Here is a 27,866-nt window from a genome sequence, read left to right as displayed (position 1 = left end):
TTAGGTTGGAAAGACCTTTAATATCATCGAGTTTGTTTTCCAGGGTTATTTATTTATTAGTTAATAGTCAAGACTGCTTAGTCCAAATTCTTAAAATTACTACAAGGACCAAAATGAAATTCAGCAGCTCCTTAATCCATGGCAGCTGACAGACAGAACACCTTCACAAGCCAGAACTTCTTGGAAAACAATGCAAATCTCATGCACCTTGTGGCATACTTAGACCTCCACCAGACACAGCAGTCCCAGATTGCCTCTGTTAGTACTAGTCCTCTGATCAACTTGACAGAAGGGTGATCACACGAGGGCTTCCTTCAGAAGAAAATAAGAGCTTGCAAAGAACTAGTGTGTATACCTAGGTTTCTCTTCGGTGTGTGGGATATAGCCATAGTGCACAAACACCTGGATTCAGGAGCTGAAAATGATTCTGAATCTGCCAGTTGAGGTACACCAACTTTTTCTGAAAAAATATATAGGATATGAGTAGAAGGCCATCACTCAGTGTCCATGGAATAGCTTTAAGAACATGAGTAGAGGCTACGTGGGTTTGCAGCTCATTTTTTCTGAAGTCAGTGATAAAGCTTCCATTAATTTAACTTAACTGGTACGATCAGCCCCCTGACGAATATCTCTTAGTGGTAAGTCAAAGTTCATTAAAAACTTGGTAGGGCCAGTGCAGTAATAGCTTAAATAGATTTTGTGGTGTACTGGCAGCCACTGTGAGAGAACAGCAGGTATGAAACATGCATTAGTCTGTACAATACATTGCCCTGGAAACAGGAGTTGCTATACAAGATGAAATTTGATAATCAGTCTCATCGGCAGATCAGTAAGCAGGGCATTAAAATAATCTAATCCAGGGAACATAAAAGCATGAATGAGCAATAAGCAAAGCACATTTATTTCAACTAATGATATGAAGCCTTAATCTTTTAACTGCAATCCTGAAAGAAGAGCTTGCAATCAAAAACCACCTAAGGTTTTTAACCAATGAACCTGGGTTGAATTTTAAAGATGGGTTAGAAGTTCAAGTGGGTTTGGGTTGACGGCATGAGCCAGCCATGAACATCTCAGTTTTGTCTGATTTTAACTGAAGAAAATAGGTGCTCGTAGAAGCTTTTATAGTCACCAGCTTGTCAATATGGTAATAACATAGTTTGAAATTGATGGTTTGGTTGACAAATAGACCTCTGTCTTGTCAGCATAGAAATGAAACCCAGCATCATGCCAATGAACAGCCCTGTATACAGGCAGCTTCGGATTGCTGAGTAAGAAGAGGGCCAAAATGGAACCCTACAGAGCACGAGAAATAAATGCTCTAAAAGGACACAAATTACCCTTGAAAATATAATGCAGGTAACTGTTGGATAAATATGATTTAAGCCAATTTAGAACTGTGCCAAACAGGAAGATAAAGTTTCTCAGGCATTCAAGAAGAACATTAAGATCTAGCAAAATGAGAGTAGCTGGAGAATGGGAGCCTGTCTTCAGGGGAAGGTTAGAGCTCATTTCTGTCTTGCTGAAAATTTTAAATGGTAAAAACCCCACCCAAAATAGAGAATTTAATTTCATACTCACTGAAGCCAATGGCAAACCTTTAATGTACTTTGGTGATGCTGGATTATGGGGATGCAAAATAAGACAGTAGTTCATAGAGGGAGTTTTTGCTTTGTGTTGTGTTTTAATACAGCTCTTTTTTCAATATAACAAACGGAATTTGTGCAATATTGTTAATATTTCTCATTTAAGCACAGAAGAGACTAGAAGACAATCACAACAATTGAGTGAAACATTCTGCAAATCTGATTTTTACCAATTTTAAAGAATTTGATAAAGCATTTAACAGGTTACTTGTAATCTTCTGGTTTACAGATTTTCTTGCTACTAGGAGCATTCTGGCAGGATTGGAGAATGTTGACAAAAATTCAGTTGAATATCAGTCCACTGATATTTTAACTCTCAGTGAAGAGACAGGGAAAAGAAGGAATGAAAACTTGTAAGAGAACAGCTGTGTTATAGGAAGAAAGGCTGAATATCCTCCTCTTTTAATCCACAATTTAAAAAACTAAAACAAAAACAACGGTTATATATATATATATATATGAAGGTGGTAACTGTGAAAAAGCTGATGAGTCATAGAAAACAGAATTGCATGTCTTCATGTCATGATTTACACTGTGTTTTACTCATAAATCCTATTACAGCTTATTACTGGAATCACAGTAGATCTCTGATACTGGGAAAGAGAATTTCTGTACAGAATAGTGAGAATCATAACATAGTAAATTGTTTCTGCATTTTCCTTTTCTATATAGAAAAGAAGTGAACAAAAACTATTTACAACCAAAGGAATAACTAGGGAAATACATGAAAGTATTTGTTTCAAAAAGCCAAGAATTCATCTGAATTGTTGCTTCATTTATTAGCTTTCTTTAAGCATCCACATGAACAAACACCAATCAGATAGCATGAGTAGAAAATTACAAATAACTAGTGCATAAAATGGCTTGGGAGAGCTGAAGAAATGTTTATGGATTTAATTAATTTATACTGTGTCAACCTGGCAAATGTATCTACTTATTAATTATTTGTTAAATAATTGTGAATAGTTGATCACGTTTTCAATCTGTTTAAATCTGCTCTAGACTAACCACACCGACACTTTTTTCTTCTGAAATTTTTTTCAAGGAACATTTTTTGTATATTTCTGCTGGTATATATTTAAAAGTTATTAGGGATATAGGGATATAGAACATAACATATTTTAGAATAAACCTGTAAGGAGTCCTGTGAGTCCTTACCTTTCCATTAAGAAAATTAGCAATAGTGTTAAAGAGCCGATGTATCAAGAGTTCTTGTATCATTTATATTAAAGAAGGGATTTTAAGGAATGGAGTAATTTTAAATAGGGTTTGTCAGAAAAACATTTATTCATTTGTATTTTGTATGGAATGAGAGTAATCTGTTTAAACAAAACAACAAAACAAACCAAACCAAAAGTAGGCACAGCATCAAATTAGACAAAATTCAACATGAAACCATTTGAAATATTTCTTTTTCCTGCTGCTTCACCATCTGATTCCTCAGATGGGGGAGGAAGGAAGAAGCAGGAATCCCTAGGAGTACAAAATTCTCCTCCCTCTTAAGAGGGACTTCCAAGTTCAGGCTTCTTGGAGTATTTTATTAAGAAAACAACGTTAAGGTCTTGGCTTTCCAAATGAATTGTACAGTTGGCAATATTTATAATAATTTTGGAGGATTTAGTGTTGCTTCTCAATGCAAATAAACATGAAATAACACTTTCAAACTATTCACAAAATGTATTTCTTTTTCTCTACTCAAGATTTTACTTTTTTAAAAGTTGCTTTGGCCATTGTAATGCAGCAAAATGGATGTTGTTCAAATGAAGAATGTAACCCACATATTCTCTGTGCTAAGTCATCAAAACTCAGAATAAATTTTCATGGATTTTTTAATTATATATCAAAGAAAAAAAGATGCAATTATTTTAAAATTGGAATAATATCTGTAGAAACAGGTTATAGTATCTGCTGTTTATATATGGAAGTATCCCCATGTTCTTACTCCTTCAAAGCATGAGTAACCTCGGCTAGGCAGTTCTCTAAATATATAAAGTTTATATATAAAGTTCTCCAAAATATATACAAAAAGGGTGGCAAGAGAAATTTCCCAGCTCTATGAGGGATGTAACTTATCTGAACATAGCTATTGCTATCTGGTTTATGGTGAGCTGAATCACTCCTGTGCCTCTGGCAGCTTTACATCATATGTAAAATACTGGTATGATGATCAACAGCATCAAAGCTGGGTTTGTTATACATCTTAACATTTAGTGAAGTTAATGTCTCCTAATAAAACCTAGATATTTGTATGCTAATAAAAATATTCAAAGATATATAGTTGGATCAGTTATAAAAGCTCAGCTAATATTATTCTGATAAATTAATAACATAAAATACAATCAAGCAGAAACTTATCTAAGCTTACATGGTCCAGTGGCTGGAGTTCCTTAATTTTTTTGATACCCAGTTTAAATGGATTATACCATTAGACATCTGTAGGTAAACAGAAGAAGTAATCACACATGACTAAATCTGTGATGACACATAGATAAGCATAAATTTTTTGAGAATATTTAAATCTCAGAACTGGGCCCATGTTTTCCAAACAGTCACCTTTTAAATACTTAGCCCTAGAAACCAGATGTTCTTTCAGAATTACTTACTTAGTACTTTTCTGAGGGATTTCATGAGTGATGTTAGGAAATCCTACTATTGTTGGGTAGTAGCAGCACATATCCTTTCTCTCTCCATTATGGTTTTTTTTTGTGCATTTGTGAAAATTGCCAAGTGTGGGTGTTTACTAAATAATATATTTTTCTTTTCATTATAAAACAACAAAATCATAAAGATGTTTAGTACTTCTGAATTCCAGTAATCTTCTGAGGCCAGTCTCTTTCCTTCACCTCTCCAAATCTTACAATGAAAGAAAGAAAGGAAACAATCAGCAACTTACTTAGAAAAAAGAAATATTACAGATGAATAGAAAAGGTAAGATGCTGCTTTGTCATTTAAATATTGTTATTGTGTATTTCATCAATAATTTATCCATTCTCATGAGGTATAGGGACCAAGCTGGTTAAAGTAAGGTACCCTGTCCCACTTTAGAAATTTGATACTTACTTTACATCTGGTGTAACCGAAATCAGGTAAAATAAATCAGGACTTGTCTATTTTACCTTTGTTGTTAAATAAAATAAGCTATGATTTATTATTTTTCCTTACAGAAGGAGAAAAATAATAAAGAAATAAAACCTCTGACTTAATGTAACCCAAGCAAATGTTCCAAGTTAGTGGCTGGGTAGAACCATAGCTTAAGTGTATTAAAATAACTTGTATTTTATGTTATTGGTTTTCTGTCAAAGGTTGTCTTGTTCATAAGATAATATGTGGAGTGGTAAATATATTTAATAAAAATACATGAGATACAGTTTAGCTTAACACAGCAGTTTCATTTACTTGAGTCAGAGCACTTAAGATCATTTGCACTGAAGAATATTATTGCAATTTTAATATCTAATTAAAGTGATCATATATTGTAAAACATTTGCCCAGTACCTGTATTATTTTGAAGGGCAAACACAGGACACTTCAGCTTCATTTTTTTTAGCTGCTTCCTTATGGTCCTTTCCAGAACTTTATTCATTTGCAGTGTGGTACTGGCTGCCAGATCGCTGCATGTATAATTTGAACGTACTGTTCATTTTATTTTAGAACATGCTGTTTCAACAACATGGCTTGTGTCATCATGAGATCTGCAAGAAAGGGTTATCCAGATTTCACGTTAGACAGCCAGGAAAACAAGGCTGTGAAACAACACTGTAACTGAGAGTAACTTCTGAATGCAGATTGTGAGAGAGGGCACGATTCTTCAGTCCTCATTCAATTTCTTATCACTGAGATAGGGAACATCTTTGTCAAAGAAAAAAGTATGAAGTCTGGAAGGAAAATATATGTTCTGAATGGTTTCAGCTACATGCGTGTGACCTTCCCAAATGATATGTTTGCATCGCCATCAACCCACAAGTAGTAACAGTATTTTCACAGTGTTATACCTGCTCTACCAGTACTTTCTTGCATCAGATTGGAAGTAGTGTCTCCGGGCTGGTTATTTTCTGGATGTGCCTTCGCACTACCAGGAACGTGACTCATCAGAGCAGTGTTCTCAGAAGTGCATTTTACATGTTTGTTTGTGAGAGTGGGATGGAATTGCAGAAAATTCACAAGTACAGGATGTGTTCTTCTGGCTAAAAACACCCGTATTTTTGTCTTGTAAAATAATAAATACAAAGCAGTCTTATCAACTTAGCACATGCCCCTATGATTCTCCCATGAAAGGTGTCACAGAGCTGAAAGTAGTATTTATTTCTTGGCACCAAATAGAAGACTCAGAGGTAGCTCCTGCCTATGGTCTAAGGACCTCCACCCCAAGAAAAAGCATATGGGAAAGTAAGCTTCACCCTAGCTCATGCCTCAGAACAGATACAGCATCTTAGAGGCATGGCCAAAACTCAGCAGATGCTGCAAGCATATGATTCCTACATGAGCGTTTATATGGTACAGCTGTCTTTAAACGTTTTTGTAATTGGAAAGACTCCAGCATCTGGTCCTTTGCTTATTACTCTTAGATCAAATAGTCATGGTCTGAAGTATACTTTTAAATAATGCAGAAAAAACCCTAAACCAAAACCTTGAGGCTCTAATTCAGATGGTCTGCTTCAAAGTACTGGTAAAAATATAAGTAACCAGTGTAATAAAAGAAGTGGCAAACAATTGCAGTAAGGAATGATACGAGTTACACAGGCATACAAACACCTTCATCATTTTAAAAGTAGGTATGTAAGTAACAAGCGGTATGTACTCAGTTACACAGAGTAAATTACTCTTCCCTTTACATATTATTGTGTAATTCAACTCCATCTCCAACAGTTGCAGATTTGCTGCTGTCATGAACAAAAGAGGGTATGAGCTATGGTATACCCTGCAAAAACCCTTGCCCTGGAAGAGTTTTCCCAGATAGCACTCACAGTGTTTCCATTAAATTCAGTTAATCCTAAATAGTACTTCTGAAGAAAGGCAGACTTTTCCACCTTACTGCTTCAGATTTATGGATGCACACTGATTGATACATAATTATTGTTTATCTACGCAATCCTGCTCTGAAGTCAATTATTGAATAAATAAAAATCATAATGTTTCTATTTTTTTTGTGTACCTACAGAAGTTCTGAAATACAGGTGAATTAATCCTCTGTGAAGGCATCTTCGAAACAGTGGGTAATGTGACATATTACATGAATTGAACTAGGCTGAGTCAAGGATAGAATTTCATTATTTGTCTATGTAAGGCTGACAAACTGTTTTAGAGGAAGAATCAGTCCGGACATCAGTTTCTGTAAATCTTCTTGACCACATCCTAAGCTTTTCACATCGTGACTGGATGCCATAAAGCAAGGCCTTAATTATTTTGATTGAAAAAGGTAGTTTCAGAGCTGTAGGTCTTTTGAGGGGCTGAGAAAGCCTTAAAGAAAAATCAAAATAACAGCAACTGTAGTTCTCCCAAGCTCTTCAAAGCACTTTATGTGATTTAAAAATAGGCTAGCATTAGCTTTAAAATGTTTGGGAAACATGTAATAGCATTTTCTTTTTTAAATGAATATGTGTCTTGTTACCTCATGGCACAGACCTGTGTGTTTTATTTCAGCAAGACAAAGACAAAGTTTGTTACGGGAACTGTAGCTTTGTTCAGCTTTTTTAAAATGCATTATAGTAACTCTCCAAGTTGTCAAAAAAAAAAAGTTGGGTGTACATCAACTATTTATTTAACTATTTTTGAAATGGTCACAGATTAATTCTGTACTTCAAGAATGTCAGAATCACAATTATAATTTGATTTTGACAGAATTCCTACTGGGGTAAAAATGTACCTTCTGTCTTGAGATTTCCTATTAGCAATTGTAAAGAGGGTATGTGTGTACCATTATGTATTTTTATAAGCATAAAAAGAAGTGGTTCACTGAAATTACCAAAGTACAGCAGCAACAGCTCTCCATTAAGTGCTTGCAGTTCTGGAAATGAGTTCTAATACAACCTCTATAAAGGTGTTTTTCTCTTCCAAGAGCAATCAAAAGGTTGCTTACATTTTCCTGTCATAATTTGCCTTCCATTTACAGGCATCATAGAGTGATGAATTCTCCTCAAAGAAAAAAACTGAAAAGAGTCCCCTTTTGGGACATCTATAACAAAGTGAAGGTATGGACACCACCCACAGATCATAGATAGGTGGGTAACATCAGTAGATGCACATCTTTCACGCTTGGAGAGTCAGTGTTTGTTCAAGTTTGGTTGAGGACTGCACAGGAAGAACCAACAAATATACATCAGTACTTTCATATTTCTTGAGAGGCTGAATTCACTGTGTGATGGAATCTTTCATTTACATGTACAGTGTATTTATTTTGTATACTGTTTGAATTCCCATACTTTAAATATGAGCAAGTGGCACAACTCAGTGTGATATGAATATTAGTGTTGGAGATAACCTCCTAAGTCATACATTGTATTATTTAATACAGTCTCAGTTGATAGTACCATATCAAAACTTGTGTCCTCAGGCAACTAGGTTAACTAACAATAACGATTTGAACAAATACTCCATGAGCATATTTTTCTGTTGCTTGCCCAAGATTCCTCATTTTGTAGGTCTCTCGTCTGTGCAACACATTTCCTAAGGTTAAGAATGAAAGCGGTCTCTACTACAGACACTCTTGATTGAAATAGCAGCTAAATTGCTGGAATAATGAAAAAAAATTCTTTTTCCCCAGCTAATTCAGTTGCTTAGCATTGAAAAATTTTTGAGATAAAGATTCTTCATGAAATAAAAACTTAAAGATCTTTTTTTTTACGGTAAGAATTTGCTGATGAGCCTACTATGAAAATGAAGAACAAAACATTGTTTTAATGCAAGTATGATCAGGCTATATTATGAAATGTTCTCAAAACAAGAGACTCTTGTATAGACACTGTGGCATGCAGCAGCTTTAGAAAATGCTGCTGTGTTTCTGGAAGAAAGTGGTTAAAAACACAGAATGATGAAGTTAACCTAAATCTTTCATTGGCTTAAAAAAATAGGTCAAGTAACACATTACTAGCTCTGCTGTAAGCCTGTACACAATCTGTACATCCTGAAGTGAAAGATGTTTTTCTTAACATTCCCATATTTATTTTCATTCATGTATCTCTAGGTTAATTTTACTTTCTTTCCACAAACATGACTCTTTTGTGTTCTATAAAGTGGAGAGCTGTATGTTAACTATATTACTCTTTTACTAAAAAAAAATGGTCAAATGAACCATTTATAATTTTTTTTTTGAGTTTTAGAATGTTGGCGCATGTTAATGCAGATACCATCACACAATTTATAAGCGATTTGTAAACAAATTAGGCTCTTTTCCTCAGTCTTTAACTTCTGGAAGTATCACAAAGTGTTCTGTAATGCATTTGGCAAACACCATGCAAAGTGCCGAGACACAGGCACATAGAAAGATGTAGTAAAGGTCACACACACTTTGTAGCGTTGCCTATACAGCCAAGCTCAGCCACTATCGCTGCATACTCTCCTCTTTGGTGGGAATGAATTCTAAAGAGCAACTTGACATACCGTGCCATTTCTGACAGCAGAGGTTGTGGGGATGCCACCTACCAAAATGGAGGGCTGACTCTCCTGGAAAGCTCAGCCCAAGGCTGGGCTTCCTCCCGAACTGTATTTATTGACACGTGAGCGAACAGCACGGCTGCAAGCAGCCGTTCTGCCCCCGATTCCCGAACTGCTTCTGGGGGAGGAAGCCGGGCATCCTCTCCCCAGCCCGAGACACCGGCGCCGTCCCTGTTCAAGGACTGTCCCCTCTCCAGGGCGCGGAGGCCGAGGGGGTAACGAGACGCGCCCGGAGCCATGAGGGCAGGGCTGGGGTAGGGAGACAGGGAGCCAAGGGGGGATGGAGGCAGGGAGGGTGGCAAGGATGGAAGCAGGGCCCGGCCGGGAGTAGCCGCAGGTGCTGGGGCAGCGGCCGTGCGCTGGCGGGATCTTCTCGGGTTCTCGTTCAGAGAGAAAAAAAGGAAAAGAAAGTTTCTAGCGCATGTTTTTCGGAGAAGAGCATGAAAATACCAGCTTTAAAACGACGAGAAATAGTAACGCCTGCAAGCGGCCCGCCCCCCCGTTAGGCCACCCCAAGGGAAGGAAAAAAAAAAAAAAGAAAAAAAAAAAGGTGTTATTAAGCCACCCCTGTTTTCATTAAATACGAGTCCTCCAGTGCTATCGCTCCTAAGTTTGTTTCCCGGGGGCTCTGTGCCTTCAGTTGGATTAATTAGAGAGAGCAGGAGGCTACGCGAGCTGCCTACGTGCGCCGCACTCAGCGGCTGCCGGCCCCGCCACCTCGGCCCCGGGAGGGACGGGGGTTCATCCTCCTTCCCCCCGGCACCGTGCCCTCCTCTCCCCGCCCTCCGCTCGCTGCGTGTTAGAAAAGGGTTAAGAAAGTTGGCCGGCGAGATGAATGGCGCGGCGCGGGGAGGGGCCGGGGCTGGGGCTGGGCTGTGCCGCGGCGGGCGAGGTGGAAGGCGGGGAGGATCACGACTGCGGGTTAGGCTTTGAAAGTCAGCCTCGCAGGCATTGCAGCAGAGCCCCGAGCCGCGGAGAGGACAGGAGAGGAGCTCGTCGTGTATGTGCGCGGGGCCGGGAGGGGGTGACGGACGCACAAGCAGAGAGACGGACGGACGGACGCGGGGGGAGGCGTGTGGGAGAGAGGCGGCGCGTCCTGTCCTGTCCTGTCCTGCCCTGCAGCCGGGGAACCCAGCCGCGGTCCTCGGCTCCGGGAGCCGCCGCTGCTCCTCTCCGCTCCGGCCGCCGGGGCGGTGTGTGTCTGCCCGTTGCCTGCGCGGGAGCCGCCGCCGGAGCCTCTCCTGGAGGTACCAGGCAGCCCGCCCGGGAGGAGCCGCTGCTGCCGCTGAGGGAGAGGGGAGAGGGTGCGCGGACCCGCTGCAGGGTGAGTGCGGCGCTCCGCTGCCGGCAGCCGCGCTGGCTGGCGGGGAAATGGCCGAGCGGGGAGGGTCGGGCCGCGCTGCCGGGCGGCGGCGGCGGGGAACAATGCCGGGGTGAGCCAGGCGCGGGGCTGGCGGTGGCGGGGGCTGTTTCCGGTGACGGCCGCTCCTCCGGCACCCCGCACAGCCGGTCCGAGCTGAAAGTTTGGCTGGGCAGGGTGGGCCTGGGGGAGCGGGAGGGACGGAAAAGTTATTAGTCTTCCCCCCCGAGACCCTCAAGTGTTTTCCCGAGCGCTGGCTGCAAGTCGGGGTCGCCGTTCTGGAGGGACACCCTCCTGCTGCTTCTTTTCCCGGTGTGCGTTTGAAGTATTTAAGGAGCCGCAAGCTCTGTGCGCAGCGGCTGCGGCGGCCGCTCGTGGTGCGGGGAGGCAGAGCCGGCCCCGCCGCCTCGCCCGCCACCCCTCGCTGCCGCCCAGCTGCTCTCCAGGCAGCTGCGGGCAAGGCCACGGTCCCTTTTCGCCTGCCCCCGGCTGTGTGCCACCGCCCGCCCCGCCTTGACCTGCGGGAGAGCGGCCGGTGCCCGAGGTGCTTTTTCTGTCGCCTCTTGTCGGTGACAGGCGCTAGGCTCCCTGCTTCCCCCAAAGATGCCTTCTCATCGCCTCGGGCTCCTTAGGGACGTCGCTGTTTCCCTTCTAGACTAAAGGTTACTTTTTCCAGACGTGTTTCTGTGTCCCTGAAGCCCTTTAAAGATGATTTTTATTTTCCGTTTTAATTGCCGCCCTCTCCCCTTTTCTCCCCACGTTGTTTGAGGCTGCTCTTTTTAAGTGTCAGTAGATGATTTAAGTTGGAAAGTGGTGAAACCTAAAGAAGCCTAGTGTGGACAAAATAAGGGACAGCTTTGTCAGGTGCAAACAGCCTCGTGTCTGTGCTGCACCTCTTGTGGATTTTGCATCGTGGATTCTGATGAGTTATTAGATATTTAATTTCAGTAAGTCATAAGCTAAAATGCTTGAGGCATGTTGAAGATCTGGTAGGATTTCTTGCTTTGGGGTTAAGTTGTTGTTAGGAAAGCTGAAGTGGAAGTTGTCCCTTCCTGCCTCATCTTTCTGGAATCTGGAGACTATATATCATTCCTTGTTTTATTTTGAGGGGACCTGCCTGCAGTGTCTGACAGCTCGCGGGCTGATTAGAATTTAACTGAGTCATGGCACTATAAATGTTCAGAGATACCGTAAAGCTTTATTTAACAAAGAGTGCAAATCCAGTCTGCAAAGACCTGTGGAGAAGCAGTCACTTGTGGAAAGGAGGTAGCATATCCTTGAGTGAGTGGTAGAAAAAACACTTTTCTTTAATATTCAAATATGATTTACTGTTTCTAGGGCTAGCTGAACACACTGGGAAGTGGCACATTAAGATGCCATATGACCAAAGCCTTCTGAGCTGAGGATATCTAGTGGTTAAAATCGGATTTAATGGCAGCTGAGTAATTGTTGCTGTATGGACAGCAAGATTTGACATCTCTGAGAGCAAAAGTTCTTGTCCAAACAATGTTCAGGCAGGTTTGGGACTTTTGCTGTCTGGGGCTGCTGTCTTCTTAAACTTGTGGTTGAGAAGTCTGACTTGTTATTTTATCAGTGGTCTCTTGAGATAGAATTGATGTTGACTTCAAAGCAAGGCAGCAAGTTTGTTGTGAGTGAAATGCTGCTTCTATGGAATGAGGTGGAAGAACTAATGTGCAGTGACTGGCTGTTCCAGCTAGGAGTGAAAGCTGACCTCTTAGCTTGGACTACAGTGCCGAGTTACCTGATGAGCAAGAGCTGTCAATAGCATTCAGATTTGCATAGAACTATGCCTGCACCAAGTACAAGATGCTGTCAAATGCCAAACTGTACTGGCAGGATTTTAATTTTTTCCCCTTGCTTAGTCTTGGGGTAGGAATTTCCAGGTGGAAACACGTTTTTCCTCTCTGCTCCCCATACTTGTTTCTTTTTCTGAAGTGAGAGATGCACTAACCAAAATTTATTATGATCATAAAGACTATGTTGATAAAGTAGTAAAAGTGAACTAATGTTTTTATATTGTAAACTCAAATGGGTGATTCAAATGTTGGCTGTGTCACCTGCGGTGTTTGATAACTGTGTTTAGGGTAGATGTGTTTTTGTTGTTTTGTGGTTGTTTTTTTTTTTTTTAAGTGATTCAGTAAATGTTGTAGAACTCAAACATGAATGAAGTTTATAACGATCATATTTACCTGTAGGTTTTGCTTAAAAACCTAATGGGATTGGCTTAAAAATTGACAACAGCTTGCTTGCTTAAAGCTTGTTTTGTCTTTTCAGAGCTAACTTTCTTTTGCTGGCTTTGAACATTGGCATAAGGTTTCTGTCATACCAGCTGTATTATTGTTAGTGTTGAGAGCGCTGTTAATTTTACCAGTGACATTGCAGGACACTACTAAATCAAAAGATAAACTCTTTTTGTGTTGTGCCGAGCACATGTATAAACCTGCCCAAGGCAAAGCCAAGGAGTTGCATTTCCCACAGTCAGCTGCCTTGCTCAAGGGTTGAGCTTGACACCTCCTTGTAGGGCTATCCGAGATGATGTGAAGGCTAATATTTTGTTCAGTTTAGAATAATTCATTGGAACTTGCCTGAACCTCAAAACCCAAGTGGCTTGTGGTTTGGGTTTTTTTTTCCCCTGTATGTGAACGTACAGGGAGCAGAGGGAGTCCAGAGCACAGACTGGGGAGAGTGTGGGGATCCCAGCTGGGTGCCTGCTGTGGGGGCACAAGCCCCTTTGCTGCTGGGTGACACATGCTGGATGATGAGCAATAGGTGGGATAAATAGGGTAACTATCCTATGGATTAAAAAAGGATAAATACCCTTTTGGGAAAAGAAGTGCAAATTTTGAAGGATGAATCATTATTGCTCAGCAGGGGTTTAATGACAGGCAAGTGAAAAGATAATGTAGGTAGGGAATGAAGACTGAGCAGGAGGAAAAGGTATGAAAGAATATGCACAAATGTGTAAGACAGATAAAAGACATAAACTTGACAGTCTGTCTAAACAGTCTTAAACTAAAGACATAAAGGTTAATGGCAGCAGTGTTTGTGGTTTGCTCACTCTTCCTGCCAGTAGGCCAAAATGATAAGAACAGTAACTGTCTGAACTGTGTTGGCCTGCCTATTGCAAATGTGAAGAAAATTGAGGCAAGTATTTAAAAGGCTTGTGTCATTGCTTTTGGCTATTATGGTGTTAAGGTTTTGCTAGCTGCATTTGAAAATGCAGTTAGAAAAGAAGGCAGTATGGGTGGCAGGCAGTACTTCAGGTGGATGTCTGTGGCTGTGTAAAAACTTTCTTTCGTTCTTTGGTGGGAAGATCTGCCTGAGGAGAAGCAGGCAGAATTCTTTTGGTAAAGATGAATGCCTGGGCTTTAGTGTTTCTGGATTATTTATTTCAAATACTTAGAAATGTTAACAGGCCTATTTAGCGCTTGAAAGAATTAATTTGGTAATTTATTTGCTGTCTGTTGCAGGTTGCTTGGCTTGATAGTTGAAGAAGGAGAATTGGAACTAAGACTCCTGTAAATAAATCATTCATGTGTAGGAAGAGGAAGAAGTTGTTGCTAGCCATCATAGTTTGGGTCAGCCCCCTCCTGGCATAGTCTTTTCATGCTTAAACTGTTACTGGAGTTCATTGCTCCTGTTTAGTTGCTTGTCTTGAGAGAAACTCTGTTTTCATGACACTTATTTCTAAATACCACTGTCTTCAGCAGAGGAAAACCAATTTTGCTTATAGACAAAATCAGATTAAAAGCAGAAGTTACAGAACTTCTGTTAGTCACCAGTTTCTAAGTGGTTGAGTTTAGTGTAGAAAAGAAAGTGGGTTTTGGGGGAAGACTTCTGGCGGGCTGCTCTTCCCCCTGTCGAGAAAGAAAATTACAAGGGAGAAATGAGAGATGAAGTGCTAGGTGTAAAATGTGTTTTGGTCTCAACTGAAATTGTTATTTGAAAACAAATAAGGAGTTTAGTGAATTTCTGCTGTAAAATGTGTCCAAGTAGTTTTCCTTGCTTGCAAGAGCAGTATTTTTGTTCTTCTTAGTGCTAGGTTGTACTGCTGCTCAGATGCTGGTATTTTCACAGTGAACTTTTTAAGATTCATGGCTATGGAGTTTCTACTTCTCTGTGCCCCACCCCACTGAGAAAATGGAGTGGGAAAGGAAACTGAAAAGGCTTTTTTCAGTGATATAGAAAGGAAGGCTTGCCTCCGAGGTAGAAAGAAATGACCATTCTTGCCCCAGGAGATTGTCCTGTTGATGATGTTCATGTCATCACCTATCCCACTTGCAGCAGTTTATAATATATATAAAATTCAGCATTCAAAAAAACTATTAAGGTGTGCAAAGCAAGTGAGGTGAAGTTTTGGGGAATAAAGTATTGTTCTAGGAAAGTGTTGTTTTTTTTTTTTCTTCCTTCATTTTAAAATATTAGTGAAGGAATATGGAATTATCCTCCAGAAATAACAAATTCTTTTGTGTCTCTCATTCTGAACTCTTGCAGACCTTTAAACCTGCATTTGGGACAATGCAGGAAAGGCTGTCTAATGCTGACCTAAAGGAAGTCCTGTCTATACAGTGGACCCTGGTGGCAATACAGTGTGAGGTGTTTGTTGTGTTTTCCTCCCATTAAATACAAATTTGTCTTCTGTTGAAAGTAGAACTACTTAAATAAAGCCATTTGGCAATGATCAGGAAAAAAAAGTTTGTCTACATCTATACTATAGAAGAAAAATACTGGTACTAACTTTTTCTCAAATCAGTGTGACTTGAAAAGGTGAATATATATTTTTAAGTGCTGCTTCCTTCTGCTCTGAGGGACCTCTTCTCCCATTTTTCCTTTGGTCACAAAAGATTTCACATCCAGCTTGTTTGCACTTTCAGTGAAATGGGATTGGAAAGGCTTTGAACTATGTTTATTACCACTTTCATTACGTATCATTTCCATGTTTGTTTTGACTGCAATGATAGCTTTTTTTTCCCCTTAATTGAATCCAAATGTTGAGGGTTGCTACTGTTCTGTTTATTTTGTGGTGTGCATAGGGGAAAGATTTGAAATACTGTCTACATGTAGTATTTCAGAGTATTGACTACTTTTTTTCAGCTTAATTAGCTCTATTGCTTGTGTTAGGTCTTGATGCTGGCAGTAGTCAAGCATGCCTCTGTTATTTCATGTACTTCAAAGCTTTGAATAGGTCTTCTTTTGGATGACCACCCATCTCTCAACACCTGTTGGTGGTTTGGGTTTTGTTTGTTTGTTTGGTTTTCTTTTTAATTATTTAATTTACTATATTTTCTTATTGGCTCCTCCCTAATGTAACACATTGCAGTGGTCAGAGTTAGGTGTTTTTTCTCTAAGCTGGCATTAGCCGAGGTAGTTTTGTGGCAAGGGGAAATGCTGAAGGCTGTCCACAGTGCACATGCTTCCCACTCTGCCTCTCTCCACCCTGTGGGCCCAGAGCTACCAGTGGGGTCCTCTATGCTAAAGAAATTCTGTATTTAAAAAGCTTTTGTATGCAAGTTTTGTGAGAACAGAAGCTAAAGGTGTGGAAAAGAGGAGAGAGCTCTCGCTATGCGAACTGTGAGAAGGGGAAAGTTAAGCCAAAACAGGAGAAAAAGTGTGTGTTATATGTGTGTGTGTATATATATATGTATGTATATACACATATATGTTTTTTAATGCATCATTTGTTTGGGGGGGTGTTTGTTTTTCTTTAAATGTATTTTTATTGTAGTTATATTTGACTCTGTGTAATAAATGTGCTGTTTGGGTGGTAACTTGGTGACACAAGATTTAACATATTCTTTAATAGTGTGGCTTGTCACAAGAACAAGGCAAAAGCAGTGCAAATAACAATGATCTGGGCTAGCTGTAAGTTTGCATCTTTTAGCAAAACTTAGTAATCGTAGAGAAGTGGTGAGAAGAATTTTTCAGGTGGTACTTGTGATGAATAACATAACTGTAATATTATGTACTATATAATTCCTAAACATATCAAAAATAAATATTGTGATTTCTACTGGTTTATTTTTTTTCTAACTAATTTTGCGGTGTTTAGCATTGCATTCACCAGTTACACTGTGCTCTTTTCCTTGTGTGTATATATATCTAAAAGAATAGGGGCTCTTTATGATTTTGACGTTTGTAGGTGCAAGTTTGAAGTGTTAAGCAGTTATTACTGCATAGGAAGGAGGGCTTTTGTGTCACAGCTGGTTTTTGAATGAAGAGAGTGGCTTGGAATCGGTTGAACATGGATTTTGTTCTTGCAGAAATCCTGTTGACTTAGTCAATACAAGTCTAGACAATGCAGTTTGTTTCTACTTGTATTACTGATGGTTTTGTTTGAGAGGCTTTGATTTCTGAAGTTTGGAGTTATGTTTTTCTTCTGGAATAGAAATGTTATTTGGCGTTCTTACTAGCCATTTAAGCATTGCTTTCTGTTGCACCAACAATAAGAAAGTACAAGTATACTGGATATGAAAAATTAATGTGTGGACTTTCATAGGGTAATTTCTGCTGGTTTTTTTTCAGATCAAGCATGGAATTGTTAAGGAAGAAAATTAATGCATCCTTGGACTCCTGAAGGAAGAGCTTTCCCGATGCGACAGCTTTCAAGGTAAATAATTTGTCTGGGTTATTTACCTTGTCTCATTGGTTTGGGGTTGCTGCTTTTTCTTGCCAAATCTGTTGGGCAACAGGCTGCTATGTACAAGCCTTTTAGTATTACGTTTTAAGTGATAAATTTTCAAGCTAATCCACCTCTTTTACTGTAAGAATTTTTTTATTTTAATTTTGTTTTGTTTGTTTTTTTTTTTTTTTTTTAGAGTGTACTGATCAAGGAGAAATAAGTATTTTTGTAGCATTTGAACCTTTTGTGTGGAATTTGCTGATAAACCCTGAAGATTTAGCCTACTTGTTTAGGAGGTAGCTGCTAAATAGAGAACAATTTGATTTACATATAATTTCAGAATGAAAGAGAAGATTAAATAAAATTTACTGTGTTACAATCTCTTTTACTTTTTTAATAAAACAGATCCAAATTGAGCTTCTGCGGCAAGGGACTGTCACAGTATAATCATTATTAGATATTACATTACAGTGGCTTGTAGACATTTAGCACTGCTGTCATTTTGTTTGGATCTGCTCCCTTGGTCCCCTTTCCTAAATCCTATTTTTCTTTGATACTGGGCAGTAATTCCCCAAGTGTTGTCCAGTGATTGCTTATGTATATGCACTTTGGTTTGTGAGTAATTTTATCCACTTGAGTAGCCCCGCTGTACTCGGTGGGCCTACATGCATGCTTAAGAACTTGAGAATCCTGATGAGCATAAAGAATACAATTTGGGCGTGTAATGGTTGACAAACAGTTGTTGTTTTGTTTCTGGTCTCTCTTAGGACTCATTTGCATTCCCTCCAGTGGCAACTTTTGTGAGCATTAGTAGGGAAGGTCTAGAAGCTGGAGGCGGTCACACCAAGTCCCAGCCTGCAAAACTTTTCCCATATCTGTCGCAATGACACAGATTGCAGATGCAAGGATAAATCTCTCTCTTTTTTTTTTTTTTTTAATAAATCCATGTGTTGCTTGACTTCATTTGAATATAGTGTTGTATAGCATTTCTGTACTTCAGTTTGAGTATCTTCAACATAATAGAATGTAGCAAAGTGAAATAATTAGAAAATATTGGCACTTTTTAAACTGAGGAGATTTGGGTTTATTCAGAATCAGTGTTTTGGAAATTAAGATGAGGGATCTGTTCCTTCTCCCTTGCCCTCTCAATGATGTTTTGTATCTGACTCCTGAAAAATTAAAAACAAATGTCTAGCATTGCTGTAGTACTTCTTAGTTGTCTGAGTAATTGTACAGGAAGTTAATGATGTTACTTGCTGGTCTCAGAATCAGTAAGATAGGCACTTTGGAATTAAAGCATCGTTAATTAAGTACGTATTTACAACTTGAGAATTGTTGTGATCAGTAGTAGATGGTCACTTATACAGCCTTAACAGAATTTAGTAGACAGTGGCTTTTGTGGCAACAGGCTTTTCAAATCTTTCATATCTTCAGAAATAGTTAAAGTGCTTCAAAGATTTGTTTCAAGATTGTCACCTCTGTTCAGAAGCAGTTCTATTTAGTCAGAGTTGCAGAAGTGTAAGCTGTAAATGAGGGTCTTGCACCAGGTATTAAATTTACTAGTGAGGTGGTTAAGCTAAAGATTTAAGAAAGCTTGTTTGTCAGTGTATACATGGCTGGTAATCCTGATACAGCTTGCATTCTTCTTTTCCATTTCTAACCAATATTATAAAACAGTTACATGCTAAGTATTGTTTTTCTGGGGGAGGTGTTGGAGAACAGGTTGGTTTGTTGGTTGTAAGTACAAATTGTAGAATACGTGTGTTGATACACAAGTGTGAATTGCATAGCATTGTAAATAGTTTTAATGAGAAGTCAAGTAGAGTTATGTCTTGATCATGGTTTTGTCACTGGAATTAGACTTCTTAAGTTCTGGACCATTATGGTGGTCTTTCTCCAGAAGAGTGCTGCTTTACAAATGTAACTGTTGATCTTACTGATGCTGTGTAACCTTCATGAAGTGAGAGATACAAGAGGGGAAGACTGATGCTGTGTAACCTTCATGAAGTAAGAGATACCAGTGGGGAAGACAGTGCTGCTAAGCTTGAGTTTACAGCAAAGGAAAATAATGTACAGCGATCTAAAATGTGTAACTTATGTCCTTGTTTAAGTTTATGCAAGTCTGAGAAACTTTAACTCACTTGAAGATACACTTACGGTTAGTTTTTAATTCTCATCTAAGTAGTAAGAACAAAGTGGTGACTCAGTGGGAGCAAGGTTGGCAGAGGCAGCCTTTAATTGAGGAGGTATTGGTCACTGTATACCAATTAAGTCTTATTTTTAATGATAGGTTTTGGAGAACAACAAATGAGTGCAGTGTGATCTTGGCTGATAGTATGTGCTTTTCATGTCGGATAAAACCGGAAAGCCTGAGGATATGAAATTGCAACAGTTTCACTACTTTTTTTTTTTTTTCTTCCTCTGAAGAGGAAAAAGTAGACTGTGCAAGTAGAAGAAACTCCATGTTTTTGCTGTGGAACTGATTAGCTGATTAATTTGGGTATATTTTGTCTTTGGGGACTAGCACGGTGCTTCCATTCTGTCATCATAGGAAATCTGGTGAAGGGATTGGTAACTTGCAGGGTGGAGAAACATCCCGTATTCTGTCTGTAGCTTGACATTTAATATTTTATAGCAAACTTAAGTTTAACATATTTGAACTTGTACTAGATAGGGTTAATAGGCTAGAACAAAAGGTCAAAGCATAAGGCATTAGGCTTAATTAAGGGAGAGCAGGAGTGGCAGGAGTATGTGACAGTTAAATGGGTTTCCCACAGACTAATGTCTGTTACAGTGCAACCATGCCTCAACTTAAGTGGGTTATTTTGTGCAAAGGGCAGCAGTGATTAGCAGTTTGACATGCCAGACGTTTCTGGCCAATCCCATCTGTTCTAGAGGTTAAAAAGCATACCTTTATGAGCTGATAGATTGATTTGTGTGCCTGTCTGGTAAAGATTAGAAGTCCAAGGCCGATGCTATAAATGCCAGTTATAGAATATTGTACTTTCTTAGTTGCTCTTTGTTTAAACTGCTAACTGTGTTGTAATGGGGCTAACAGCTATAAAAGTGACCGTGCAACACAAAGAACATAGCAGGGCTGCTGTGGCGGCAAGTGTTTTGAACCAGAAAGGTTTGGGAGAAACACTTCCTTCTTGGTTCAGGTTTGTTTTGAATGCGAGCCTGTAGGATTTGGCCCCTTGCCAGTGCTTCACTTGGAAGGGGTATCTAGCTGAGTGTGCTACTCCTTAGGGCTCACGCTTTTTCATTCTAGCAGTTGTTGTTAATGTGCTTGTCCAGAGGTTACCTGCCTCAGCGTGAGCGGTTTTCCAGTTCCAGGCATGGTAAGCTAGAGGAGAATTTCAGCTTTTAAAAGATTTTGGTATTTATCTTAACTTCGTTATGCTGTCTGTATCTTTCCCACTCCATTGTTGAAGTGGGATGATGCATGTGTATTCTGTTGTTTTCTCCTGTATAGCTGTTACTCTCTGGATAGTTCCGGTGACTGCATTATGAGGTTGCCTTCTAAGCCTAAAATAAAATAGATAGCACAGTGAGTCTTGACTGTGTTTCTCATCATCTTTATGACTTTGTAAAATCAAAGTTACATTACTATTAATATAAGACTATTAATAAATCGTTGATGCAATAAAACTGTTTTTGATAATGTTCAAGGTTCATACATAGTTGAAGGTGATTATCCTATTTTAAAATCAAGTAGAGGTCAGACTGTATTGTAACATAAGTGACTGTGGCCCAAATGCTTCAAGACCAGTGACAGTCTTCTTCACTTTAAATAAGTACACACTTTTGAATTAAATTGTTAACTATAAATGCAATTTGTGGTAACATACTGATTAACTTCCTTTGTCTTTTCTGAAAAGCACAGAGATGTGCACACTTAAAAGTAATGCTTAAAGCTGTCTTTTTTTTTTTTTTTTTAAGAAAAAAGGACATTGTTTTCCCTGTTCTCTCTCTCTGCTCTGTTCAAACAGTAACACTTATAGCTGACTATAACTGAGAAATTAAACCGCATTAAATTAATATTTGGCATCTTGCATTTAGCATTCCTACATTAATTTTTATAGTCAGTCTTCTGTCTAAAAATTCTTCGTTTTCTTCTTGCAAACAATGGTTGTTTTTCCCTTCCTCCATTTAAAGGAAAATAAAAGTAAAATTTGAAGGTAGTAATGACTTGGTATTGATACTGTAAAGACTGCTCCACATACATGACGTATATGTTTGCTATAACAGCTGTGGCCTGTTCCTGAGTTTTACTGATTTGTGATCTGTGAGTAACTTGTCTTCACCTTATCTTATTTTGTAAGAGCCACCTTAGTTTTTCCTTTTTTTTTTTTTTTTTCCCCATGGAATTCTCTTCTTTTGGAAATACCCAGAAATATTTTCAGTGTCCTTTAGGATGAGCAAGGCAACATCATTATCTTGTGGTTTCTTTAGTAACATGGAGCTGAAATGGGCATATGCAGCATCATGTTCTCTATGGAATAATATCTATTTAAATTATTTGAATCTAATACATATTTACGTAAAAAAACATCTTGCCCTTCTCTGTAGGGAGAGAAGGTGAACAAGCATAAATTTTACAATACTCATTGCTTCTCTTGTACTCTATCATACTTAAATTGCAGAAGGTTGTTGGCTTGAGAGTTGTGTAAAATGTGCTTGGCTAATAAAGTGAGGGTGCAGGGAGATTTATCTAATTTAACACTAAGAAAATGTTGTCAGCTGCACTGCATTGATATGGGATTGCCTAAATCCAAAAGTTGTACTTTAGATTTTCACATATGCATATTTGTAATATTTTCATGTTTATAATACGTGAAGTACAATCCTGAAATGATCCATTAGGGCAGTGCGTGTGCATGCTATATTTTTGGCTAATCTGATTGCTATTGATCATACCCAAGCCATTATCTAATATCTTGGGAGTGGGATGGACACTGTGTCTGCTTTTCTGCTGTTTCAAGGCAGAACATACTTTATGAAGTGTCTCACAACAGTCATTGTTAAAATCTTTATAATTGCTGCTTGAATGTAATTAGCATTTCCTGATCTAAGCATAATATGAATAGAATAATAAATGTTTTCAAGTAGTATGCTAGAGATTGTACTTAGGACTTCATACAGGATATTTTTCCCCCATAAGGATATGGTCTAGTTTTGTTGATGAGAGTGGAAGTCTAGGTAGTCATTTTTATTGGGTTTGGGCTTCTCTGTGAGTCTGCACATTTCATGAAGCTCAGTGATGTGGAGTCAGTATGATGGCTTCTTTTCTACCATTCCATCACTGAATAAATCTCAGCAAAACAGTATAACATTACTGAATATAACAGGGCTATCAAATGTTCTGTTATGGCCAGTGAATCAGCTGTGGGGTTTTTTTCTTTTTTTTTAATATCGCTTTTGCATTGCGCCTTTCAGTTAGAATATGGTAAAATATTTGTGTAAGGTATTCATACAGCTTGACTGGCCATGAGGCATTAAAAACAATTCTGAAGTGTCCATTGTTTTCAACTTCAGATAGTCTTCAAAAAAGATAAAAATACAGTTGCAGTCTTCGGTGTTTCAGAGATTTGTTTTTTTCAGGTAATTGGTGAGAAGACAAGCACTTGGTTGGTATCCCTCACCCTTTACAAACTGAGTAAAAATGATGCTGCACCATATGCTTGTGTGAACTGTCTGACTGTGGATTTCTCCTTATTTTAGATTTCCCCACTCTTTGACCTTGTAGTTGATGACTTTGGTCTGGAACGATTTCAAAGTCATGTAAATGAGTGTAATTAAGGTATTGCTTATCATCTTGGAGAGTTCACAGAGATGCTTATTGGCTAGAAAGGTTTGTTTACTTAATATGGAAGGTTAATATAAGGTGAAACTTTACTGTCTAAAATGGCTTCATAATGTTACTATTTAGCAGATGAAGAAAATAGTGTTTGAAAAGCCAAATAATAGTTTTATTTGACCTCCATGTGTTTCCTTTAGCTTGCATTTATTGGGAAAATTTATCTTCATTGCATAGTCTTATTACAGTTTTCCGTTTTCCTCGTCCTACAAAGGGAACCTCTCAGAACTATTGCCAGACTTTCTTGTAGGAAAGGGGCTACATTAAGGAAGGAAGTGCAAAAATACTTTACAATAATTGCTATAAGTAGTCTATCCACTTCTGCCTTTTGTTCCCCCTCCCTCTTTTTGCAAGAATGGGATTCATGCTTTGTTCTTTGCTGTTGCTTTTGTCCTTATTCCCACTGCTGCTGAAATAAAGTGAAAAAGTGGTGGAAAACATAAGAGAAGAGCAGCAAGCTACTTGTTTCTGCCTTAGTTTCTCAGGCAATAGAAAAAACAGGACCTAGGCCTGTATTTTCTCATCTGTAGCTGTCAACTTTGAATATAATTGTTTTGCTTATCATTGTGGAAAAAAATTGCTTGCCTGGTTAATTCAATAAATAGTCTTATTGGACTGTTTGTAGCTTCTGGAGATACCCTATAACTACTAAGCAAGAACGTCCTTCCTCTCTCATTTTTGTAAGAGCTGAAGGCTTCATGTCCTACTCTGTGCTTATTAAATGTGCAGGTAGGACAACAGTTTGGTTTTTCTTGAAGTCATAACGACAATCATAACTTGAAGTGAACTAAAGATGCTTTCAGAAGAGAGAAGCAAAATCTCTTGGGTGAGATGTGAAAAGGAGCTGAAGTTCAAAATCTGAATATAATGATCTAAAAGGAGGGTGAAGAGGTGGGGTGTAGGAACACCACAGATAAACATAAAATCCTTTACCTTTGAAATTTGAAGGAACGTACTGTTGACTTCAGTAAGGCCAAAATTTCACCTGAATTCCAAGATTGTAAATTAAACTCCCAGAATTCCCAGAATAATGGAGTAGTAATGAATGGTTGTGGGGTAGAAAGACAAACCACCTGGAAATACGCGTTGTTACTTCAGGCCGTATTTATCTGGAAGGGAAGAATTTGTGTCTTTGCCATTTGCTTTTGCTACTGTGTTAAGAGCAAATCTGTTCTGACCTGCCCAACAGTGGCCAAGTAAGAGTGCAAAAATTCTCAAATATTTCCCCTTGCTGATGGAGGTCAGGGATTTCTCAAGAATCTGTCCTGGTCCTCTTAACTTACCGGTGTTTCATTCTCTGCTACCTGAAGTTTTATCCTGCTATAAAATAAATGCAAAAGGAACGTTTAATAAACTGTGCTGATAGCATTTTGTAACCTCTTTGCACTCCCTCACATAGGTTTAACTGCCAAGATGAAGAGATAACAAGGTTGTGCAGAATCACATTTACTGTTTACTGAACTCTGCCTTGTCTTTGGTTTGTGATGTCAAACACGAAAGTTTGATCCTGTTTTTTGGATCTAGCTCTTCAACACTGCTGTCCTGCGTGGCTGCTCACAAACTTCTTTTCTTTTTAAAGTTTGTCATCTAGTTTGTCATCTCCTCAAGGCTATCTTGGCATGCGTATGACCAAACTGGCTTTTTATCTGAAATGCGTAAAAGGCCAGTTCCCAAACTTTATCTTCTGGACCTCAAGTATTATCATTATTCATTTTCTACTGTGAATTCTGTTAATGGAAAAAGAGTCTGTTCAGTGTGCCCTTCAGGCTCTCCAAGCAATTTCATTTCTGCATTACCTTGCTCTGGTTTTGTTTTCCAGGAATTCTGATGTGAAGTAGAGGAGATGAACAGTATTTGGATGCTACTTTTGGGGTAATCCTGAGTTTTTTGGGTTACAATGATGCATGGTTCCTCTAGCTCTGATGTCCTCAGAGCTTTGCCTAGGCAAATACCAGCTATATTTTGTCTCTGCAAAACTGAACTTAAGCATTGAAGGAGGTCTTAAAATATCCTCTTTGTGCTGATGATCATGCTATTTCTGTGTCTCCTACCTTATGACTTGGTTGTTACTTTTTTGAGGAAAATTGCGCATGCTTCACAAGATACCAGGAGCAAGGAAACAATAAAATTTCTTCTGTTACAGCCCTTTTGGGGACGTCGTAGACTGTTGCTGTTCTGGTCCTTAAGTAGGTTTGGAGACTGAGATGTCAGTTACTCTCTTGGATAATGGATTGTTTGAATTTAACATACAAGGATGCCCCTCTTCTTTTCCTGTTGTCCTTAAAGGTCACTGTACAGGAGAGAAAGTTGAGTCATGGGCTATAAACAATTGTAGATCTGCTATCTGATCTAATCCTTGTTAGCTTATTGCTTGATGCTGTGGCAAGTGGACTTTGTCAAATTTGTGTGTCAGTGCTACTGACCCTCATGACCTTCTCCATCCATCTGCAGAGGGTCCCATCTTTGTGGTGGGATGGCATAATGGTGTTGTCTCCTCACCTGCTGCTCTTCCTTGCTGAGCAAAAAGAGTTGCTTGGAAATGCAGATGTGCCATGTGTATGATACGGTTTATTTCTGTGAAAAAAATAGTTGGCTGTTTTTGTTAAACTTGCTCATGTCACATGGAGATCATCTGCAGAATTTGGCAAACTCTGACACGATGCGCTATATTGTAGAAATAGCAGTGGTTGGTTAAATATTCCAGAAAAGTGATGTAATGTACTGAAATATTCCTGAATATTGCAGTTATTGTGCCTTAGTATCAACACCATAGATAGATGAAAGACTACTGAAAGGGCATGTGATAAAGGGTATATTAGAGATGGTGATACTAGAAACACCAAATGCTCCTGAGACTGGAACAACTGTAGTGCTGTCCTGGGGATAAAGCACATAGAGTGGGGTGGCTTTTTGTGTGTTGTGGGCTTGTTTGTTTTGGTGGGGGTCTTTTTTTTTTTTGGGGGGGGGGGGGGGGGTGTTTATTTGGTTGGGTTTTTTTGTTTGTTTTTGGTTTTTAATCCTAATTTGGATTCTGTATTTAAGACCTCTGTCAAATGGCCTCATTCATTCATGCTTGGAAGAACTAGGGCAGAGAGCCACCTTATGACATAATTGAAATTGTAGTGATGAAATTAGGGGGAGGGGAAACTGTAGTGTTAGAAGTCTTGGGGGATGTGATTATTTTGTATGCTTTCATGATTTGAAGAGTACAAATAATGCAATGCTCTTCATCTGTAATAAATAAAAATGAGATGGAGAAACACATGCTTACCTTTCAGCCTGCATAAACAATCTTACTAATTAAGGGCAGATATTCTTATGATTTTCTGTTTTGATTTAATCACTTAGACAATATAAAAAATGTATAAATAAACATAATTCATTAACTCACATTTCTGAATGATGAGTCCCCATACATGCACTAATGGTGTGTTCCAGCACTGTATTCCTTTATTCATTATTTACAAATGAGGCACTTAAAATACGTAGAAATAACTGTGAATTACTAAAATGAGATCACAGGAGGAGAAAAAAAGTGTAGTATCTTACATATGCTTTTATTAATTCTCTTTGGTTATTTTGTGTGTGCTGTTTAGTCTTTGCAGATTGCTCATGTGTAATGCGTGCATAAAACATTCTCTTCTAGAAATGCATAAGCGGTTTAAATGTTAGTTGTTCAGTGACAATGGTGCATTTTGGAGGCTTGTCTCCCATTGGATTTAGCCAGTACGGAATACCTGGATGCACTGTGGTCTGTGGGCATAGCTTCCTCTCAGTTTACAAGTGCTGTTTGCCACTCCTTGTGACAATGTGCATAAGTAATTAAAGTCTGATCTAATGTCAACTATGGGTTTGGAATTATTTGAGGACCTTGGTTTAAGATGAACATTTTTATTTAAATACGTTGGTCTTGAAGAATCTGAATATACTGGAAAGCATTTTTTTAATTAAAAAAAAAAAATATCAGTACTTCTGTGCTTAGTGATAATACCCATGCCCTTTCCCTTCCATGGGTGCAATAGATTTGGTAATTGGTTTCAATATGTTGCTTGGCAATCATTATCAGGCATTGTCTGTGGGCATAGTGGAGGATCAAACTGATGAAAAGCAAAGCTATGAATTGAAGTTTGGCCTGTCTTAAACATATGTAGAGGAAAAGATATCTGAGCTGTCCTACTCCAAAGGCAAACCCAGTATTTATTTTTTCTGAATGAAAAGGAGAGTGAGGATGGATAAGCTGGAGAATGAGTTGAGTCTAGGAAGTGTGTGTACTTCAGAGATGTAGGAAAAAAAATCGCATCCTTAGTTTCTGGGAAAGCCTCCTGATGTGATACATGTGGGAATGCAGTAGAGATTCCAAGGCTTACTAGTCCTGAATACTTGGAATATCATTACTTGTGTCACTGGAAATACCACTTATTCAAGAATTGAGGGTATCACCATAATTTGGCACCTTAACTTCTTTGTAACTTGCCTTTTTCTCTGTCTTTCTGGGCAAGAGGGGAAGGTCTTCATGAAACAAATCTGTTAGTTAACACTGTGTGGATGATGGGAATTTTGAATAATCCCTTTGGGCTAGGTTGAGTATTCTTTAATTTTGCAACTGGTTTAACAGTTTAGAGGGAAGAGCAGTTGTGGAGGGAAATGCTATAGCAGAGGGGAAGGTGCTGTGTGAAATGCGCTTTAGCAATAGGAACTCTACGCAAGGCTTCT

The 27,866-nt window shown here is 38.9% G+C and overlaps 1 protein-coding gene across 12 annotated transcripts in view; it reads left to right on the top strand.

Moving 5' to 3' along the window:
- Positions 1–27,866, top strand: part of NRIP1 (nuclear receptor interacting protein 1) — a 139,353-nt gene that overhangs the window by 54,855 nt on the left and 56,632 nt on the right. For 9 of the 12 annotated variants that reach the window (XM_062622102.1, XM_062622104.1, XM_062622101.1 and 6 more), the window contains one exon: positions 17,197–17,281. The gene's annotated coding sequence lies outside the window, so the exon portion shown is untranslated. Of the gene's footprint in view, positions 1–10,104; positions 10,294–10,418; positions 10,618–17,196; positions 17,282–27,866 lie in introns of those variants that run through there. The other 3 variants (XM_062622096.1, XM_062622107.1, XM_062622098.1) reach the window with 2 other exon arrangements.

The sequence above is a fragment of the Pezoporus occidentalis genome, unplaced genomic scaffold (assembly GCF_034315485.1).
Source record: "Pezoporus occidentalis ecotype Australia unplaced genomic scaffold, CSIRO_AGI_Poc_V1 ctg24, whole genome shotgun sequence".
Lineage (NCBI taxonomy): Eukaryota > Metazoa > Chordata > Aves > Psittaciformes > Psittacidae > Pezoporus > Pezoporus occidentalis.
This window is presented reverse-complemented; position numbering and strand designations above follow the sequence as displayed.